Raw genomic sequence first — 6,000 nt, 5'->3', positions numbered from 1 at the left:
GTTGAGGAGTGTAGGTGGATGAAAACTCATGCTTGATGCCTCTATCATCGCAAAAATCTTCAATTTGAGTGTTCTTGAACTCCGTGCCATTGTCACTTCGGATCTTCACAAGTGTGGATTCAAACTCATTTTGAGCCCTCTTTGTGAACTTCTTGAAGATCCCAACAGTCTTGCCCTTGTCATCTAGAAAGAAAGTCCAAGTGTATCTTGTATAATCATCAACAATGACAAGACAATATAGATTACCACCAAGACTTTTGTAGGTAGTTGATCCGAAGAGGTCCATGTGTAGAAGTTCTAAGGGTCTTGATGTAGACATTATGGACTTGTATGGATGAGAACTTGCAACTTGTTTTCCCGCTTGGCAAGCACTACACAACTTGTCCTTCTCGAAAACCACGTCCTTCAAACCAACCACCATTCCATTCTTGAATACCTTCTTGAGTTGGCTCATCCCAATGTGTGCAAGCCGACGATTCCAAAGCCAACCCATAGATGTCTTGGTGAAGAGGCACGTAGTCAAGCTAGCTTTATTAGAGGAAAAATCCACAAGATAGATATGCCTATGTCTAAAACCTTTAAAGATTAGATCATTATGCTTCTTGCTAGTTATGACAACATCAACATCACTAAATAAGCATGTGAAGCCTAGATCACAAAGTTGAGCTACAGAAAGCAAATTGAAGCTAAGTGACTCTACTAAGAGAACATTGAAAATAGAAAGATCATTTGAGATAGCCACCTTACCCAAACCTACCACATTTGCCTTAGAGTTATCACCAAAGGTGACTTTATCATAATCACCCACTTCATCTTCTAGAGAGGCGAACATCGTTACATTACCGGTCATATGTTGTGTACATCCGCTATCAAGCACCCAATATTTTCCACCGACTTTGTAGTTCACCTACACATATGGGATCAAGCTTTTTGTTTAGGTACCCAACCAAGTTTGGTACCTTTCATGTGAGACACAAGAGATTTAGGCATCCAAAGTTGCCTAGGAAGTTTGCCCTTAGCTTGAGTTCCAATGAATTTTGCCATGATTTTATCACTTTTAAGCTTATGCAATAGAAAATGATGATCATTAAACATGGACTTGTATTTAGAAGGCAAAATAGGAAGGGGTTTAGTAGGAATTGGACACTCCCTCGTGTGGTGTCCGGTGACTTGACAATGTTGGCAATATGAACCAATTTCCTTGATGAAACAATTCTTGATCTCCGGTGTCTTCATGACCCTTTTTACCGGGTTAGGGAAGCATCCAAATCCTTTCTTGTTGTAGTATAAAGCATTTTTCATGAGAATTTCTTTGTGCTTGTACTCCCCCTTAGTCAACCGGGCCACACAAGACTTGAGACTTGCAACCTCACTTTCAAACTCTTGCTCCCTTGCATGATTAGTCTTAGAGGATGATGTAACATCACATGGTGTATCAAGGAGATCATCACAAGAGGTAGATGCATTGACCTTAACTACATCAATATCAACCAATTCATTCAAACTACGATCAATGGCATCATAATCATACTCAAGTTCTTGGTATTTGTACATCAAGCCATTATGCTCAAGTTTTAGCTTGTAGTTACTAGCCTCAAGAGACTTGCTATATGCAACTACTTCATCATGTTTCTTAAGCAAATTATTGTATTTAGCAAGCAACTCATCATAACTAGAACTAAGCATGAAATTAGCATTTTCAAGAGACTTGATTTTAGCCTTTTGCCTTTTGATAATAGTAGCATAGTCATTCATTAGCTTAGATAGATCATTAGGAGAAAGACCATCATCATCACTACTATCATCTTCCTCACTACTCACCTTGTTGTTACCTTTTGCCATTAGGCACATAGGTGGTGGAGGTAGAGGTGGATCATCATTGACGATGGCGAGACCCGCGAAGTTGTTATCATCATTATCACTTGAATAATCACTTGAGCTTTCACCGGAGACCCATTCACCAACAATGTAGGCCTTACGTCCTCCACCTTTCTTGTTGAAGAGCTTCTTCTTCCTCTTGTCTTGATCCTTCTTCTTGTACTTGTCCTCATCCTCACTTGCATCAAACTTCTTGGACTTGTTCTTGTTTCTCTTGTCGGGATGAGGGCAATCATATGATATGTGACCAAGGTTACCATAATTGTAGCACTTCTTCTTGTCTCTGCCACCGAACTTGTCAAATTTCTTTGAGCGAAATTTGTTCTTCTTGGGATCATAGTTGTAGCCCTTCTTTTGAAACTTAGAGATCATCCTTGTGGTTCTTCTCATGAGAAAAGCAAGCTCGGTGTCGGAGTCATCATCATCTTCATCATTATCATCATCTTCATCGCTTTCACTTGATGATGGAAGCTTCATCTTCTTCTTCTTGTTGTCAACCATCTTTGCTTTGAGAGCAAGGTTTTTCTTGGATGATGACTCATGATCTCCAAACAAGAATATCTCATAAGCACATATCTTTCCCACGGCATCGGTGATGGTCATGTCATTGATGTCCCTTTCATGAAGAAGAGAGATGATAATGTTGTATTGTGGCTTAGGAAGCACCATCAAGATCCTACGAATAATGTCTCCATCGAACAATTGGGTGAGTTCAAGGGAATTGATTTCTTCCACAAGCATGTTCATACGAGAATAAATGTCATTGCATAATTCATTTAGAAACATCTTAAATTGATTAAGAGCATTCATAAGCACATGATATCTTTCCTCACGAATTCTCCTAGAACCCTCATGAATTTCACAAAGAGCGGTCCAAATGTCATGAGCGAATTCTTTGCTTCTAACTCTAAAGAAAACTTCTTCACTAATTCCTTCAAATATAGCATTCTTTGCCTTAGCATTCCACCTAACTTCTTGTTCGGTAAAAGGTTGATCAAACCCAACAGAGGTGGCTTGCCAACACTCGGGGGAAATAGCCTCAAGATAGCTCGCCATGCGAACTTTCCAATAAGCAAAGTTCTTTCCCTCGAATCTTGGCACGCTACTTCCGCTCCCCGGGGCCATTTCTCTAGGATTTTAAGCCTATCAAGAGCACGAGGCTCTGATACCAATTGAAAGGATCGAATGGCCCAAGAGGGGGGTGAATTGGGCGCTAATTAAAACTTCTACCGCTTTCTAAAATAAATAACAACCTTAGCCTAGATAAAGGAGAATGCAACTACGTGATTTAAACTAGGACAAGGCAACTAAACAAGCAAGATAACTAAGAGGGAAAACGATAAAAAGAAAGACTTGTAAGAATCAAGATACTCAAAATAAAATGCGGGAATGTAAATAGTTGGAGAAGAGAACACCAATTTTTTTCCCGAGGTTTCGAGAAGTTGGCACTTCCCCCTAGTCCTCGTTGGAGCATCCACCAAGGATGTAGCTCCCCTTTGAGTCACCAAGACTCAAGTGCTCCCTCTTGATTGCCCCTTATCCATCTTCGGATTGGCGGGCATCAAACCAAGTACATCATCTCTTCCCGGGGCTCCCACAAGTCCTCCAAGAGCTCATCGAGAACACCTTCGATCACCAAGACCGTCTAGGTGTTGCCAACCACCAAGAGTAACAAGCTTCAAGCTTCACTTGACAAAGACAAAGCCTAGACAACAGCTAGATGCACACTTGTTACTCTCCAAGCACTAAAGATGTCCTTAATCTTCAACTAAGAACTTGAGATTAAATACAAGTGCTCTCTCTTGCTTCTAAATGACACACCAAGTGTATGAGCTGCTACAGGGTCGCAAGAGCACCAAAAGAGACCAAATGAGTCGGTATTTATAGGCTAAGGATCAAGAATTAGCCGTTGCCTAACAACCCAGAATTTTTCTTAACGCCGGAAGGTCCGGTGTGAATAACTCGATTCACATCGGAATATCCGGTGCTAATACCCCTGACAGAATAGCCGTTAACTATTCCATTAGCCGTTAAAGCTCCGGTGTTTCATCCGGACTAACGCCGGATCATCCGGCGCATGGAAACCGGCCAGATGATAGTTTGCAACCTCTCTGTATAAATTCAATTGGCGTTTACTCTTCACAACGCCGGACCATCCGGCGTGTAGACTTAAGCTGAGACTTCACTGCAAATATTTCTCCGGTGATCTCACCACTCGAACGCCGGACCATCCGGCGTGGTCTTCAACAATTTTACAACTCAGAACTCTTAGGAAATTGCTCCGGTGAGTACACTCTTTATACAAAGGATCATCCGGTGAGTTGAATTTTCGCTGAATTTATCTAATTCAAACAATCTTGAGTTCTAACTTCTTGGATACTGAACCAAAAGCTTGTATGACCAACCTAGCTATGGAACTTCATAAGTGTGCATCAACTATGTCTAGACTCGCCTAGGTCAAGCTACAACTCTTAACCCCTCTTTATAGTACGATCAAAAGACTAAAAAGAAATAGAACCTATACTACTCTAAGTGTCCTTCATCTCCTTGTGACACTTAGAACTAGAAGATCCTTAACCTTCATGTACCGGTCCTTTGATCGTCCATATAAACGCTTAAAGGGCAAGAGTATCAAGACATCATTGTCAATTAAGTTTTTCTTTTTCTTTGATACTGTTCAAAACGTATACATTAGTCACAATGATACGGTTGTCATTAATCACCGAAACTCTTACCTCTTACCTAGGGGCCTAGATGCTACAGAAGGGGATTCCGTTGTTGAGGTGGAATCACGCGGTAGTAAAATCTTAGCGATTAGACATGTGTTGAGTTTGGCATTGTAAAGATTTTGTAGTGAATTTCTAGCACACACATCGGTAGTGTGTAAGAGTTTTTCATCGGTCAATGGATGCTCGGTAAAATGGCAATGAACGATTTGTGGTTAAAGTACAACCTCTGTAGAGAGTTAAAACTGAATATTCAGCCGTGCTCACGATCACGAGCAGCATAGATAACCTACCATAATTATAACTTGGTATTTTGGGTTAGTTTGGTCAGTTGTGGTGGTGAGAATCATAATTAAGGGTGGTTTGTCAATGGTTCAACTTTGGCGATGAGAGCTATGGTTGAGGTGTTGTTGTTCAATTTCGGTGGTTAGAACTTTGGTTGAGGAAGTTAGTAAGTTAAGTTAAAATGGCTGGAATCTTAAGGTGGTTGATTATTTACTTAATTACTTTTGCTTTTTAAATGTTTACTTAAATATTATTTTCTGCAAAAGAGTCATATTTGCCTTATCGTTGTTAAAGCCTTCATATGCATATTATTTCTTGATAACTTGTTGAGTACGACATATGATCATATTTGCTATAACCAAATACTCAGTTAAGAAAGAAATCGAAGACCTTGTGAAGGATGTATTTTAGGAAGGTGTTCTTTGTTAAATTTTTTCTATGAGCTGTTAGTGAAGATGAAGACTACGCTTAGAATCCGTTACAGCTATTTGTTTCTTTGACTGTAAAAATCTTTATAACACGATTTATCGATTAATATATAAATATTGTAATGATTATCATCAATAAAATTAATTAATATATATTAAAATTTCTAAGCTCAATATATAGGTAAGATTGTTCGGTCTCTTTAGACCGGTCTCGACAGAAATCTTCGGCAGCACCCGCCACCCACGCGGTAGAGAAAGAATAGGTGAAAGAGATGACGACACGAACGTACGTAGAACTCTAGGACGCAGGGCATTGGGATAGCCATTTGTGCGGATGCTAGTGCCATCCAAATTTCCAAACGAGCCAAGTCACTGCCGACTCGTGCAGTCGTGCGTCTCTTCCTCGTTGCACGAGTGGTCCCTATCCGTCCCCCCGCTCGCCGTGTTCGAATCCGAGGGGAAACCTCCGTTAAAATCCAAAAAACCGTACGAGACCTTACTGGATGTGCCAGAATCATAGACCCCAGTGGACGATAAGAAAGTTGAGCCTTCCTGTGCTATCGAGCTGCTTGCCTGCTTCGGATCTGTAGCAGCAGGAGGCGTGCGATCCGGATCTTTGCTGGTCCCGTGCGTGAGATGCAACGGCTTCTCGTCGTGAGCTCGTGATCATCGAGGGAGAGTAC

Source organism: Phragmites australis, chromosome 16 (genome assembly GCF_958298935.1).
Source record: "Phragmites australis chromosome 16, lpPhrAust1.1, whole genome shotgun sequence".
Classification (NCBI taxonomy): domain Eukaryota; kingdom Viridiplantae; phylum Streptophyta; class Magnoliopsida; order Poales; family Poaceae; genus Phragmites; species Phragmites australis.
The sequence above is the reverse complement of the archived record's forward strand: the minus strand, read 5'-3'. Positions refer to the sequence as shown.